The sequence below is a fragment of the Rhea americana genome, unplaced genomic scaffold (genome assembly GCF_003343005.1).
Source record: "Rhea americana isolate MKP2758 unplaced genomic scaffold, rheAme1 scaffold_71, whole genome shotgun sequence".
Taxonomy (NCBI): domain Eukaryota; kingdom Metazoa; phylum Chordata; class Aves; order Rheiformes; family Rheidae; genus Rhea; species Rhea americana.
This window is the reverse complement of record NW_028186879.1, coordinates 74,751-89,870: the sequence shown is the minus strand read 5'-3', so window position 1 is coordinate 89,870 and position 15,120 is coordinate 74,751. Positions and strand designations below refer to the sequence as shown.

The 15,120-nt window shown below is 40.2% G+C and overlaps 1 protein-coding gene across 3 annotated transcripts in view; it reads right to left on the bottom strand.

Moving 5' to 3' along the window:
- The window catches only part of KATNAL1 (katanin catalytic subunit A1 like 1), a 133,805-nt gene that overhangs the window by 97,973 nt on the left and 20,712 nt on the right, over nt 1-15,120 (bottom strand). For 2 of the 3 annotated variants that reach the window (XM_085321823.1, XM_085321820.1), the window contains exon 1: nt 270-407. The exons of the other annotated variant lie outside the window; for it this stretch is intronic. The gene's annotated coding sequence lies outside the window, so the exon portion shown is untranslated. Of the gene's footprint in view, nt 1-269; nt 408-15,120 lie in introns of those variants that run through there. 3 annotated transcript variants of the gene reach the window in all.

The window sequence follows — 15,120 nt, the reverse complement described above, 5'->3', positions numbered from 1 at the left end:
CCGCTGGCCCTCGAGGGCGGGCGCTGCCGCGTCGCGGAGGGCGCTGCGTGCCCAGGAGCGGCGGGCGGCCCCGTCCCGTCCCCGGGGGGCCCTGGGCGCTGTCCCCGCGGCCGTGACCCCAGGGCTGCCCGTGCCTTCCTCCGTGCGGGCCCGCGCGGCCGCTTCTGCCGTAGGCGCGCCTTAAGCCGTGCTGCTGCGTTCGTGCATCCGCAGAGGGAGTYGGAGACTGTTGTCTTCTGGAGAGAGAAGACGTTCGCCCGAGTCCTGACCTTAATCGAGCGTATGGAGGGTCTTCCGCTGCCTGGATGCGTAGGCAAAAAACTCGCACCTTCTCCTCAGAGTTTCCATGACCTTGTCCTCGCGGAGGGAAAGGGTGTGGTTTTTCCAGCCAGCTCCGAACAAAGGAAAAGCTCCTCACATCTTTATCTTTGAGCATAGCTATAGTGTTGCAACCCCCCCTCCCCCGCCATTTCTGTTGTTAAGCCTGCATTTTAGCAATCCTTAGAAGAATTTCTGTTAAGTCTACTGGCTTGAGTGAAACCAGTAACTCCCCTCACCCTTTCAGTCCGTTAAGACAAGACCAGAAGTTAAACTGACGCACCCCTTTCAAAGGAGGAAAGTGTAAGCCTTAGAAGTGAAAAAACACCACGACATCCAGATTGACTTCTGAACTGGCCACAGCGGTTTTCTGCGTTTTGCATACATTTTGTTTAGGTTTTATTTACTTAGGTTTTAGTGGATTTTAACACAAAATACAAAACTCATCTMTTCCTGCTTTAGCCCTGGGAGTGACTAGGAAAGGCAAAATACACAGTCATCCTGTATATGGGAACTGAGAGATGATACAGATTTTGCTACCAGGATTCATTGCTTTTGGGTAACAAAAGATTTTGGGGATTCACCTAGGACCAAAATGATATCTGATGATCATGGGCAGCCTGATCAAATGATAGCACTCAGTTTGTGTTTTTGCTGAGAATGAGCATTACCTAGCATTTCTGAAGCAGACATCTTGTATGTAAGATAAACAGTTGGATCTCTTAAAAGGAAAACAATAAATCTTTAAAAGGATATGATTTCACAATTAAYGTGAGCCAGTCTGTGTCCATATTGCCACCAAAGGGGGCAGTCCTGCCTTCTTCTCTATCCGGGCTATGCTTTGCTGTTACTTACACAACAATAACTCTCACGTTGCCATCTGGTAGGGCAGATCTGGGGTCTGATCCATCTGAAAGCTAGTTATACCCCTGCAAAAAGAACAGGTTTTAGCTGAATCAATTCCTGAACTAGCTGACTCCACAGAGCTGCATCAGGCACAAGGAAGACAGAGGAAACGTGATGGAGGCAGGATTAACCCTGTGAGATCACAACAGATTTGAGCTGTGTTTCTGTGTGCAGCTGAACCACATCAACAGTTCCTTGCCATCTGCGACAACTCTTGAGATTTTCCCAACAATGACCATGTCGTAGCTCCCTATAGTGACATGTGACTTAACTGGAAAATGCATATTTTAGTTACCTTGCTACAGCAGCATTAGGTTGTACTTCACAATAAAGGTCTCAGAAATGTTAACTAACATAAGTGAAAGAATAGGGATTGAAACTCAGAGCTTACTATGCCTCTTAAATAATACAGCATGTGTGTATGTGTCATTCACATTTATGCGCATATCTTGCTTCCCTCAAAATCATGTGGAGATTTTTATGCCTTTGTGAGTATTTTAGAACTGGGGCCAAAATCATGACAAATTCATAACAGCTGCAAGTCTGCCTTCCCCTTTTTCTAGACTTCTTCAAAATCAAGGCATTGATTCCTACTAGTTTTTCACATACCTAAAAGCATAGATACAATGCAGACCTTAGAGAGCTCAAGGTTTCTTAGGGGGAACAGATTGTATGCAGTCCCTTGCACCACCATAATCTCTCTTCCTACTCTTGCCTTGTCTTCTCTTGCCTACTATTGCTATTGTCATAGCAATACCTGTCTCACTCTGGTTGGACCCCTCAGAGGGAATATTTGATTTGGAAAGCATGGTCTACACGATTTGCCAAGGTCTTATAAATAACTGTAGCTTACAAGTAAGCAGCAGGAAAACAACCAGATCTCCAGACTGCTAACCCTGTACACTACCCATACGTAAGAATYACAGGATAATAATTCATGTTGGAAGGGACCTCAGGAGGTCCTCTAGTCCAGCCTCCTGCTCTTTCTCACTGTAAAGWTCATAGTTATACTACTGTACCTGCTCCAGGGGCAGCTAGAGGAGAAAGGACTAACAGGCCCTCTGAAGTTCATAAACTTGTTAATGAGGTGTAAGAAAGTAGATTTGAGCATGGTATTTCATGGCCTTTTGTATTGCTGTGGTCAGGTGAACTGCAGGAAATGCAGGTGGAATGATATATATTACTTCCCTAACCATTTGTTCTACTTCTCTGCTGAAAATTCCTTTCTTCATAACAGTCCCTAGATGGAAAACACTAATCTTCCTAATCCATTTTATTACAAAATCTGGCATTAAACTCATCTTTATCAGCAATTTAAGCTAATTTGCTGGACCTCGTATTGAAGCAGCTGAGAGTCACGCACATATTTCATTCCACCAACTCTGCTGTCAGGCAGTAATCTCAGGCAAAGAGAAGGTAAAAAATCGTTGTGTGGCAGTAATACTTTAAACAGCTGAAACTTGTTCTACTATGAATATATTCTCATGGCCTTTTTTTTTTTTTTTTTTTTTTCTTTTCCAGCAGAGGACCTAAAGCTAACAGTTCTGGATAAGACATGGTGTTGGTGGGTGTCACAGGCTGTGGTTAGACAGGCTCCAGCTGTGTTGGTAGAGGAGGGCATTATTCATGGCCCCACCCCAGAGACTTAACATGCCCTTTCCCAGAGATCTGAAAATCTGCCAGCAGAGCTGATTGTGTGCCCTCTCTGATTTATTCTATACAGTTCAAATAAAAGCTGATATAAATTAGTGTAACTCTTTTGCCATGAGCATTTGAATTGGTTCAAAAGTGTCTCGTAAGCTACAATAATTGCAGACAYTGTCAGACAAGTTTAAAGCTATCTATACTTAGGGTCTGTGTTAGATTAACAGAAGTGGTTTCTAAATTGATTTGGTTATTACTGTATAAATTCCATAGACTGTGTCTAACTCAGATGGCTGGCACAGGCGATTAGCGCTATAGCAGCGACTTCATTCATAGCGTCTTCCCATACACAGAGTTCTGTAAGAGAAGGCTGAAAGCACATGAGATACTTGTGAATTACGAACTCCTGCTTTTCTCGTCATTCCCCTTTGCAATTATATTTAACTAAGCTATAGGAATTATTTTGCCTTTGTAATGATCTTTAATGTTCAAATGCAAACATATCTCTATACCAAAGGTCTTAAAGGYTACATTCAGAAAATTTTTAATAACTGAGTGTGAAAAGCAATAGGGATGCAATAGGGAAAACAAGGAGTGTGTTACATAATCATTGGCATTAACCTTCCAAGAGGAAGTTATGCACAACTTAGTGAAGGCACATTAATTTGTAAACATGCATAGCAATTTTTCTGCCTAGGAATTTTTATTGTATAGTATTTATTAATATGACTGATACACCAATTTCTATCCTAGAAAAGAACCTTAGAGTCTAAATCTTAAGAAATTGTGACAAAGTGGCAATTCAGGATTTAGTCAACATCTTTCACACAAGCTACATCTCAAAAATCTGTAGGTTATAAATAAAGACTCTTACAAGAGAGACCAGTTGGTTTTCAGATGAGATTTCAGTTAAGCCAGAAAGCCAGCAAAGGGATAGATGCAGACTATTATATTTATCCAGTCAAAGGTAGACATCTGTTTTATAGACCTGTGCATCTGAATTAAGCTTCCTGTGTTCCTCATGTACTGCTGGGTCATAGATCCCCCTTTGACCAACAAGGACTGTGCTCTGAATGTGCTTATTTTTTTTTCTAATACTTACAGAAGGAGTAAATATAAATAAATGTCTGCAGTGAAGATGCCTACAGGTAGGTGAGAGGAGTCCCACCTAAGATGTTTGTTGCATGGCTGGAGACATATAGAGACAGTTGTCACGACAGCTTTGACCAATTTAGTTAAAATTATGAAGAGGCCAGTCCCAGATTAATGAAAAGAACATGTAGAAAATAAGGTAGATCTTTGAGATGGATTGAAGCAAGCCCACAGTAGGCTGAAAAAAATAATAGCTTTGAGTCTTTTGATGAAATTAGAAGAACTACTAGAAACTAGGATATCATGATTCTTTTCTCTGCATACTTGATATGCAGAAGCATTTTGCATCTGCTGGAGCATTACTGTTCAGAGAGGAAAGTAGCTTACAGTAGTCAAAAGAGAAGAAGACTTGGACAGAAACCCCAGAGAGAATGGAGTCAGGGCCATGAATCCATGTGGCAGCAGTTGTTACTTGAAAACTGGGACAGGAAAATAAAAGTTCATTCGCATCATCCCAGTCCAGTGGCAGGCCACAGATAACATAAAATGGCAGAGCTCCATTAATTTCATGTGTTTGTAAGAATTGACAGCTAATAAGAAATACGCAAGAGAATTAAGCAAAAAAGGTTTGGCAATATAACTCTTTCATGGTAGGGTGTGGATTTTAGGCTGGTTTGCTAAAAATGTGACACTTCCGGAATTTCATGCAGTCTGTCCCACACGGCAGTAATTTCAGACCCTTTTGTCCAGATTCAACCACATCTGACAAAAGGATGGGAGTCTCAATAATAATTGAGTTCCTTTTAGTTTTGTACTAAGTAACAGATTAGAAAAGATGGGCTCAGCTGGTGCCCTGATGAAGCACAAGGCAAGCAGAATTTATCTGTTAAACAGTTCATCTGGCAACAGGCTGGCCAATCTGCTCACATAAAATGACTGACTGCCCTCACTTACTGCTACTTGCAGCACCTACTCCTGTGCACAGTTGCAGTGTCATAAATGACACATAAGCTKCTCTGTTTATTGCAGTCATGAAGGCTAAGGGGAAAGATACAAAACCATAGGATACTAGGCTTCAGTAGTTTGAACCAAACAGTTGTATCAATTCAGCCTGTAACCACGCATAGCCATAAATTTAAATCATGCTGGTATATATTAGTGGCCTTTGCTTATAGATACTTTTCTGACTTAAACTATCAGTTTCAAGTAAGGGAGGTATTGTGCAGCTTTTTGCACAGTTCAGGTGCCCAAATCATTGCATTAAACGAAGCTCAGTCTTCTACATATTAATGACTTGCCCAGCATTTTAGATTTCTTAGGCATCTTAGTTCCAGTTCTGCTGTGTGAGGTACTAGAAGGTGAATTGGCTTTAAAAATCCACTCCTGTAAACACAGTCATCCAGAACAGWAGTTAGTTATATCTTAAGAGTGTTTAAAGTATTGTGTCCAGGATTGTGTTGAATAGTCTTTTTAATAGCGCCGTGATCAATGGCAATGAAGGTGCTTATGTTTGGAGGAAAATGCACTGAAAATTTGTGTGCTAGTATATAATTAAAAAGCAAGAGTGCAAGTCAGGAGTGAGGAGTTAAGTACACCGGTGTCTATGCATCTGTATTAGAAGAACAATTTCTGTAATTTATAGTTAAATTCTAAAACCTCAGTCACATATGCATRTACTAGCACAAGCGAGAGACTGATAAAGCAAAAGTAGAGGGCAAGAACAAGTGCTAGGGGGCAGGGACCTGTTAAGTCACGTGTTAAGTCATGTTATGTATGTCATGCATGTGCATGTGTATAAAGCTCTGAGTAAATAGAAGCAATATAGTAAATGGCAAGAAATAACTACAAATCAAAGGTTAGCCAAAATTCCTAATGAAAACTTGCAAAAATATTTAAGGAAAACAAGAAAGTTAAATAAACTATGCTGGTAATGATTGTGAATTCCCTTTCTTTTCCCTTTCTTTTACTTTCTGGTGCTCTAATATGTTTACTATAGGGTACATGTAGTGGTTTCCATGTGAACAACTTAATCTGATTCTCATTACAAGTGTTTTTTAACTTTAAATTTTAACTGTATTTGGAAGATGTGTGTTAATTTTTTCATGCATCTAATAAATGAGAAACAGTAGTGTCAGAACAGTGTGTCAGTGGCACAAAAAACAGCATCTCATAAAAGAACAAACATYGGTATCATAGCTTTGGTTAAACATATTTTAAATTATTATAACATCCCATTCACATTCTCTGGGGAAATACTCACTGTCTACGTTTAAACATGTAGCTTAGATGCCTAAATTAGGAGGCTCATCTCCCTAGATGCTTTGCATAATCAAAGAGAGAGCGAGCTTCCTCCAGAGAGCAATGTAAGCTAGACTTCTGCTCTGAATTATCATCTAGAGGAGGCTCTTCAATGCTGTTTGAATGCTGTTCTGTGCTATTCTTTGCATCTTTTCCGTGGCAAAAAAAGTGACTTAACAGGTCCCTGTCCCTCCGCACTTGATCTTGCCCTCTGCTTTTGCTTATTATTCTGTTACTTGTGCTAGTACAGCTGTTTATGTGGTGGCAACGTAGATTGGGTTGGTGAAATGATTTGGGTTAGGTAGGATCCCATGGAAGAAAGTATTAGATTTAACATAAATCACTTCTCTATCAGAATAATGACGTGGCCTTGTAAACAGTTAAACCTTCCTATCTGAGGAAGTGTTGAGCTTTAGCAAGAATTTATCAAGAGAAATTTGTTGCTGGATACAGAGACCTGTTTGCCAATTTTGCCACGAATAAAAAGGTGCATTCCAATAAGGAATGTAAGTTAAGGAGACCAAACAGCCTTCTCTCAGCCTCATTCCATTCATGTACTTGATTTTTATACTGATTTTAGTTTTTTATACTGATTATAATTTTACAAATATAATGTAAGTTTATTATGATTTGCATCACTAAGAAAGAAATAATCTACCCTTGTATTTCTTCTATACATATAAAATGGTCATAAGTTAAACAAAATAGCTTATAGGATTTACAAATGTACCATGACAAGGCATGCTAAACTTCTAAATAAATCTAAAAGCACAGTGTAGACACTAACACAGAGCAACCGCAATCAAGTTTGAGTAGCTTAAAAAGCTCCCCACCCTTCAGCCAAGAGTTGCTAATACTTTCTCAGGGACCCTGAATGCAGTTTATCTAACCTCAGTGGTCTACAGCACGGACACCCACACATGAGCTAGTTTGCCTTATACTCCCTTTAAAATCATTGAAAAAAACATTCTTCTAGGTTGTAATTCATATGACCAGTATTCAAAATCTGCCACAGGACAAGAGTGAGTCCATCCTGTGAGGGCCTGTTGACTCCATTGATTAGAGAGAGAAGTGAGCTGACTATCTCAGATACAAAATTATCTGCCTTTGGCCAGCTGACTCCCACCCACAGTCTGTATAGGTGTTCTTGCATGTAGCACTGTGGAGTAAAACAAGATAGTTCAATTGCCTTCTGTACCAACCTCTAAAACCTCTTACATTCTGCTACAAGTACATGACAGATTAAAACTTCATTTTCTGATTAGATTTATTAAAAGTCATTCTAGTTCAGAGGGATTTGGTGCCACTAATGACCATCATTAGGAATACTTTCCCAGTTTCTAGTAGTAAGATATTTCATTTTGTTATAGAATTAACTATCATGTTCTAAAACAATGTTCTTTTAAAACAAGCACATATTAGGGATGTTGGCGACAAACCCAGTAAAGCAAGAGAACTGTTAATTGTTTATAACGGTTATTTATTTTTCCATGGCATCTGGGATGTTGTGTTTTGAAGGTCAGTAGTCATCAGGATAGACTTTTAATAACCTGTGAAGGGATTGTTTAATTGTATTTATTTGTGACCTTCCATAACTTGACCTGGCTGCTTGCTTCTTTTAGCTGAAGTCCTCAGCTCTTTCTGGTCCTTCTACAAGAAAGCAAAAACATTCCTAAAGAATCAATCAAGGAAGGAATAAACTAAAATCCACAATGAGCATAGCTGAAGCTCAACTTCCCTATATGCCCTGTTGTCTTCTTGGGTGCATTTCCTCATTCCAATCATTTTTCCTATCACCTAAAAGAAAGAATGGGGTTTGGGAAAGTGTTTTATTTAGTCTTAATGTTCACTGTATTTTTAAATGAAGATACAATATAAGTTTTAGCTCTTCACATACTTTTACAGTGGAGAAATGCACGTATGATGAGGGTACTTGTGCATAAGAGAGCATAAGATTGGGGCTTCCATCATTACAGGCCACAAGAGAAGACCAAAGGTTTTAAAAAAGGTTGGTTCCAAAAGCAGAGTAGAATAATTTTCTACACAGCTTTTTCAAGATGTGGAATATGAGCCTGTGCTGTTTCTCTTGGTCACCTTTGCCCTTTGGATTCTGGCATTCCATTTTGCTGAGAAACCAAAAAAAAAAAAAAAAAAAAATTGGAAAAAAGGGGGAGGGAGGAAGGAAAAAACCCAGCGATGACTTACCTTCCTCGGGAGGGGAGGGAAGGAGAGTTTAGTCTCTAAACAGATACCTTAATTTCAGTGTCTCTGTATTTCACTGTTATAAAGGGATCAGCTTCAAAGTTAGCTTTTTATAGAAAAAAAAAAAAAAAAAAAAAAAAAATCCCTCTTAATGAAACAGTCATTGTGATCTTTCTAGATTATGAAAGCAGCCCCAAGCACCACTATTCTGTGCAGTGATGGGTGCTGTGAGGAGACTTCTTGCACCATTATTTGCAAAAGGCTCTAAAGGATATGTCTACTTAAGAGAGGGAGTGATTCTCCATCCCAAGGCTCAGTGGTGTACARTGGCTCATATCCAAGCTGTTTAGGGCTAGTACACACTACTCTGTCCACCCTACATTGTTCTGTACCCTGAATCTTGCTAGTGCATCTTGTGGTGTCCCCTCGGTCCTACAACAGAATTAGTATTTGTATGTGGGTTATTTTCAGCTTATAGTGTGATATGTGAGTCTGTACAGCAAACTATCAGAGTAATGTTAGTATAGCTTGAAACTGAATATATGTATTATATGCCCTGGGGTGTGAGTGAGGGTATTTGTGGGTTTTGAGAGTGCAGAACCTGCTGGAATAGTGTTAAGAGACACATGGGTTTCGAGGAGGCAGACRTGCTGTGTTCTTGGCCTGTTGCTATGTGGAAGTAATACCCAGGGTGAACTACCCAAGGTCCATGGTTTGTCTTGAATACATAAAATGTACATGAGCCCCAGGGAGAGAGCTAACAATTAAGCACTGGGGACAGTTGGGTGGTCAAGCTTGGTGCTTGACCTCAGGGTAGAGTACAATGTAGACGTGTATTAAATGCCTAGTTTTAGTCCTGTGGTAGAGTGAGTACAACATAAGTACGTAGGTTCATACAGACTAGCTGAATACATCTATTAATTGTGTACAGACTGAGAACAGAAATAGCTAATGCCATATATTACAAGCACCTTAATATTCCATACATACTGCTGCAATAAAGAAGCTTAAATTCCTAGCTAGTAGCTGTACCTGCAACTCAGCAGAGCTTTGGCTGGCTCTTAGGTCCAAAAATAAGCTTGTCCTTACTGAGATACCTTGTAGTTCAGTTATATTCTCAGTAGGAATTGAATACAGAAGTGGAATAGATTATATTAATTGTTGCATAGATGTTCTTTATCCATTGCTTAGGAAACTTTCATTATATTCTTCTTTGCACCATATGGCATCCAAGTATAATGTGATACAATTACTAATATAGGACAGTAAATAACATTATGATTATGTGTTACGGGTGCCACCTCTTACGTGCACAATATGTAATTATAGGTGGAGTGAATAATGGAAATCTGAGTTTTGTATCTAGGAATATATTACAAAGGACACAATTTGTCATTGAAGGGAGAGAGAATTGTCTCATCAAACTTTATTCATTTATAAAAGTAGGTGTCCACACTAAACTGGTCATCTGTGATTGTGTCTGTGATCAGTGTAGACGTATAGGCCCTTCAAAGCACAAACAGCCCCTCTGGTCTTAGATAGGCATTTCCAGATGAATGAATATCAAAATCCCACAGAAATAGAAAATCTTCAGCAACATCTTCCAGAGGGAAAAAGGGAGTATGTCCAGGAAAACCTGGTCAGATATGGTAACCTTTATCAAAAGAATCTTCAAGTGTATTCTCCACTTCAGTGGAGGATCATCAACAGCAGAGCTTTTGATAATTATTTAAGCCATTCTTTACACCTCTAGTAATGAAAATTTCACCATTTTTCTAGGCAGTCTGTACCAAAGCTTAATTTTCCTTAACCTGGAAAATTATCTAATGGCTTAATATARATCTCCTTATCTCTGTTGTTTGTTGTCCTAATGGACACAAACAATATTTTATTTTATGCTACATTGCAACTACTCCTTGCATATTTAAAGATTATTATTGTTCCCCTCCCCAGTTTTCTGTGTTCTTGACATCATTTGAATCTCAACACTGCGTTAAAGTATTGTCATGATAGTAACAGGACTTACGTACAGTTAAACTTTTTGGACGAAGCATCTGTGGAGTTTCTTGAGCTGAGGGGGGGAGGTCTTTCTCCCTTTTGTCCCTCACTGAGCCCCCTGCTGTGCAGCCAATTTGACCCCTCTCTGGATAGTGTGTCCATTACACTGTAATGGAGGTTGCAAAACCACAAGATGAGGTGATACTGGGACTTTGGGCTTCCTTTTCTTTCATCATTACATGAATTTAGAAAGTAACCCAGAGCAACTCCTTCCTTTCTCCCTCTTGGTACCCRGTAATCTAGGTGATCCAGTGATCAGATCCACTGACCCCGTAATGACACTGCTTTTTCTTTGTACTCTTAGAGTTGCAATACCATCGTGCTGTTAGTCTATCACTTGTCACTGACTTTTAGTTATATTGAGCAATCCCCATTCCTTCTGTCCTTTCTGTAAATCATGGCGGGAGGCAGGGGAGGAGGTAAGTGTTTGAGATTGTTTCTGTCACTCCTTATGGACTCTTAATTGGTTCACAGCTTTGTAAGGCATGATGCCCACACTCAATAGCGAAAATTTTGAGACTTGTTAGAGAGAATTTGTAACATAATGTATTTTTTGCCTCATGTCTTTCCTTTCTTCTTCACTTGCTGTTTCCACTGAGGTTCTAAACTTTCTCAGTTCTTTAGAGTGATACTTTCATAATTTCTCGAAAACATTAAACAAAAATCCAGCCATTTTGTTTGTGTGTACTGCAGTATGCTTAAGGATCTTTGTAAGTTACTCTTAATACAGAACATTCCACGAGACTATACATTATACTACAGAATTACTCTTAACATGCTAATATAAAACATATTTTTCTTTAGATTAGTTCAGAAAAGAGAGGAAGGAAGATATTTAGCTCCAGACAGCACTTGCACTAGAAGTAAATTATTTCTGTACAGCATCCTCCCTTTCAAATATCACTAAATGATTTCCAGAGAGAGGAAGAATATAATTTAATGATCCCTTGCACAGCTCTAACACCTTTCATCAGAGCATCTCAAAGCATTTCAGACAAGCCTGAAAGCTTGTCTGTTTTTCCCAACTATATCAATTGGCTTAATAAAAGATATTATGTCTTCCTACACACCTTGTATTGTTTAGCACTCAAAGCATTATCATACTTGTTTTATAGATAACTAAAAAGAGGCACAAAGAATCCATGTAGTTTCATTCCATACAATGARTATAAGATGAACAGTGGGGGGTCCCATTTTCACAGAGTCTCCAGGACTTCCAGAATAAATGTTCTCAGATTACAGGCAGACATGTGGAGCAAAGTCTTCATCCCACTGACATCAGTGGCAAAATTCCCATTGATCTGAATATGGCTGAAATTTTATACAAGCATTTCTAACTGCTGCCTGCCAAATTCAACTTCAGACCCGTGCATCCTTCCTGTCTCATGCCTCACCATTAGCAAAGAAGGTTCTGCAGTCTGCGTCGTATCTGCCATTATGTTCTCAAGACTTGATCAAGGCAAATCCGAATGAGGAATGACAGACCCCGGCAACAGCAGAGGTCACCGCACAGTGGCGGTACTGTGTGGCATTAGCAGTTTCCTTGCAGTTACTGCAGATGGATCCATCTGCCTTCTGTGTGTACACTCTGTGCTGATGAAATGGGCCATACGAAGAGCCATTTGAACTAGCTTGCCCTGACATGTAGACATGTGCTGTCCTCATTTAAAAGTGCACTAGGTTACAAGTGGGCTGCAGACACCACCAAAAAGACTGTCACATCTCTGCTATCATATTTGACCTTCTCTAATTAAAGGAGAGTAATCTTTTTGAGAAAATCAAGAGACCTTTTCCAGCTCCATTTCAGTTAAGACTATGGATTTGGACCTACAGCACCAAATRTACCCCAAAGCAAGTATTGCGTTAAGGCATATAGTCTCAAGAAATGATCAAGAAATCTTCCACTATAGTGTCTCTGGAATACACACTGTCATCAGAAGCTATATTCTGCAAAAGAAATACAAGCACTTTAAAATAGATTAAAAAAAGGAACATAGTAGGGAGAAAATGCCAGTGTATGTAGCGTACTGGTGTTGGTGTTCTGTTATTAAGGATTGCCAAATACTGTCCTGGTGAGAARATGAGGATTTGTTAATTCTTACTGCCTATATTGTCCATTTGGCTGTTGTTGCAGTAGTCTTCTCATATTGATTCAGATGTGGCCACCCAGTTTTACTATACTCTTGATGATTCTCTAGCAAAATGCTCAGTGAATTCTCTGGCTATTGTACTAGACTGAGAACAGAAAGCTCTTGCTCATCTGGCGTTTGTTGTCTATAGCTGTCTTTCCTCTTTCATAGGTATTTCAGGTTACAGATAAGCTAGAGAAAAAAAGGTAGCTTTTTSCTATCACCATTTTGAATTTGAAGCTAACCAACACAGAACTGAGATCTGAGAGTAACTCCTATTCTCACAGAAACATTCATGTCTTTTTGGCTGAATTAAATGTTGGTATTTCTGTTACATCTTGTATTATGAGCTACTTCCAAATCTTTATATCTGATCATTCTCTCATCATGTCAGAAAACAGYATGTGGGAGTTTCTTTCCATGCTAGATCTTTGTGGGTTACTTGCTAGTAAACTAATTTTACGTGACTCAGATTTAAATAATAAAAAGACTTAACTCCAGTCTGAGTAGAGTTTATTGTCCACAACTGTAGCCTAGAGACAAACTCCGACACCTTTGGGACTCAGCTGAGGCAGCAATTAGGCAGCATTTTATTGTGATGCAGTGAGTGCGCAAAAGATGAAGCTGGACTACTCTCAAGAGCTTAGAAACAAAATTGGCTTCCTGGAGAGAGAACATAAGAAATCTGGCAACCTAAAAATATTTAAAGAGCTTAGGGCTCCCAGGGGAGAATTTCAAGCTATTGAAGTGGAAAAGACTGAGCATTTGCTAAGATTGGAAAAAAAGGGGGGGGGGAGTTACATGAAAAACGACAAAGTGTACAGATTTTCTTTTTTTTTTTTTTTTGCTGTAGCATGTTTCAAAGGGGAAACCATAATAAACCTGAAATCAATCTGTAGCAAAGACTTCAATGCGGTGTTCCAAGTCAAATAGCCTAGGTTTGAAAAGAGGAATCAAAAGATTTTTTTTTTTTTATTTCAGAATTATAAGTGAGACCAAGAAACCATTAAATTAGGTGAAAGGTCTAGGCTAGAGGGCATCTTGAGCAAGTCTAATGAAGTCAGGGTTGCTTCAGTGGCCACATTCCCAGAGGGGTTTGCCATGTCTGTCCCWGTGTCGCTCTGTTCCTCAGGCTCCAGCTCTCTGGCTTCTGCTGTTACGTGCCAGAGCATGCCACACCAGGCACCCTGCGTAGTCCGGTTCGCAGTGTGTAAAAAATAAAGAGCATATGAAATGTGATTTATCTCACCTGTCGTTTGATGTCTGTCATATAGACATTTGCCCGTGAGCTAGTCATGCCCACCTCCCTTTATTGTCAACATAAAGCAGCGGGAACTTACAAAGCACAATTTAGCTCAGTTGAGTGTAAACTTCTAACCTAGGTCAGGTGAATTTTATGCTAAAAGTGCCCATTTTTCTGAGAGTTAAAAGGAAGCCCTAAGGTGATCAGCTCACAAATGGACACTCACAGTTTAAACATCTACATTTGTTCAGTGAACTCTACCCACACARCTAACATTACTGCAGTAGAGGTAACATATTAGAGGTTTCTCCATGATGTTCAGGCTGTCCCTTCATGCACCCTGTATTTTGACCCATATCTAAGATTGGACAAATTAGCTGAGACATTGCCACTGTCCTAACACTATCAAGAGGCCTAGAAGATGCATTTACCTTACTGCAGCATCTTCTCTTTGCTCTCATTGTTCTTCTGCRTCACCCTGGCAGCCCTGTCCACGCCACTGCCCCCTCCAGCCTGCTTCAGCCCCTTGCTGTCTTCACCACATGCCGTAGGTTCTGGGGCTGAGGTGCAGTTAATGGTAAGGAGGTGATTGATAGGGAGGACACGTGCCCAGGGAGAGCTGCGCTAAGGTGGGGAGTGCCACRAGACCTTGCATGCCTTGGTGGGTCTCAGTAGCTCAGTGCGTAGCACAGACAACCACAGGGCAATGCTCCTGCCTGTTGTTCACAGCAGCAGGCTATACAGGTGTAAGGCAGAGGAGGGATATAGATCTTTTCACTGTTGCCTGGTATCTCCACCTGGGGTCCTGCAGCGAGAGCACATGGGGCTGCATTGCAGGTAGACAGTGAGCCACACATTATGGCCCTGTCACGAAACAAACTCTACCACGAGACAACGTGCCAACTGCATTACCACCCCATCACAGTCATACAACTCCACTCCCACAGCGTCATGTGTTAGAGACAAGTCCATTAAATGACAAAAGAAAYCCCAAAAGATCTTGGAAGGATTTGTGCAACCAGGGGCAGGGCCAGATGCCTGATCAAAGTGGAAAGTCTTGCTCTGCTTTTCTGTTCCTGAGTAAACTTTATCTGCACAAATTTTAGATGTCASTGCTGACAGACAGAGCCATATCAGGAGAAAAATATCATAGAATCAGTAAGGGTGGAAGGGACCTCTGGAGATCATCTAGTCCAACCTCCCTGCTCAAGCAGGGTCACCTACAGCATG